General features: G+C 37.4%; 1 pseudogene; it reads left to right on the forward strand.

Moving 5' to 3' along the window:
- Positions 1-6: 6 nt before the first annotated feature.
- On the forward strand, positions 7-1,455 carry LOC116273344 (annotated as a pseudogene).
- The last annotated feature ends 81 nt before the right edge of the window (positions 1,456-1,536 follow it).

The raw sequence follows: 1,536 nt of genomic DNA on the forward strand, positions 1-1,536 counted from the left end.
TTTTACTTAGCTTAACTTTAAGGTTAAAAATTACCAAAAGTATTTTGGAAACTACTATTAAGCAGATTTACAGTAAACAAATTATTTTTGCAATAATGTTTTTCGCTTTTCACAAGATGGCACCGAAAGTGAAGAAGGAAGTTCCTGCCCCTCCTAAAGCCAAAGCCAAAGCCAAAGCCAAAGCTTTAAAGGCCAAGAAGGCAGTGTTCAAAGGTGTCCACAGCAACACACAGAAAAGAAGATCCGCATGTCACTCACCTTGAGGTGGCCCAAGACACTGCGACTCCGGAGGCAGCCCAAATATCCTCCGAAGATCACCCCCAGGAGAAACAAGCTTGACCACTATGCTATCATCAAGTTTCCGCTGACCACTGAGTCGGCCATGAAGAAGATAGAAGAAAACAACATGCTTGTGTTCACTGTGGATGTTAAAGCCAACAAGTACCAGATCAAACAGGCTGTGAAGAAGCTCTGGGACATGGATGTGGCCACAGTCAACATTCTGATTCGACCTGATAAAGAGAAGGCATATGTTCGACTGGCTCCTGATTGTGATGCTTTGGATGTTGCAACAAAATTGGGATCATCTAAACCGAGTCCAACTGACTAACTCTAAATATATGTATATCTTTTCAGCATAAAAAAGAAATAATGTTTTTCATAAGAATGACAACTTAATTAGAATCAAATTTATAAGCTTTAAGATTTTACGTTTCTAGTAAGTATAATATTAGCTTATTTGAGTAGAACTCAAGCAGAATAGGAATTTATGTTTGTTTTATATTCAATAGTGGTAACTTTGAAGACATGGTTGTTTTATTACACCAAAAATATTATATTAACCTTATTTAACTAAGTTTTATCCAAATCGTGTTAACTTAAAAAACATTTGATCAGTTCCTATATTTCTAGGAGTTTGGTGAATATTTATTTATAAATGCTTATGTTTTTCCAAGCCAAGTTAGGATGGAGCACTTTTAAAGGATTTTATAAATGAATTTTGTAACGCTATCCTGAGTTAAGAAAATATCACATATACATAACACACATTAATAGACATACAAACACAAATAGAGATTTCATAGCTTTCATCCTGAAATTTCAGCCATGAATCAGGCATAAATATTCTGATGGTTACTTTTAGACATCTACTTGATTGGATTAAGAGACACACATAGCTAGTAAAACACAATTTCTGGGCATATGTGTGAGGGTATTTCTGGAAGACACTGAGATAACCCTGACCCAATATAGATGGGCACAGATATGGTTTTTCTGTGTCCCCACTCAGATCTCATCTTGAATTGTAGTTCTTATAATTCCTACATGTCGTGGGAGGGACCCAGTTGGAGGTGATTGAATCTTGGTGGTGGTTACTGCCACGCTGTTCTCATGATAGTGAGTGAGTTCTCATGATCTGACATTTTTATAAGGAGCTTTTCCTGTTTGGCTCAGCACTTCTCCTTGTTGCTGCCATGTGAAGAAGGATGTCTTTGCTTCCCCTTCCACCATGATTGTGAGGCCCCTCCAGCCATG

The sequence above is a fragment of the Papio anubis genome, unplaced genomic scaffold (genome assembly GCF_008728515.1).
Source record: "Papio anubis isolate 15944 unplaced genomic scaffold, Panubis1.0 scaffold5713, whole genome shotgun sequence".
Taxonomy (NCBI): domain Eukaryota; kingdom Metazoa; phylum Chordata; class Mammalia; order Primates; family Cercopithecidae; genus Papio; species Papio anubis.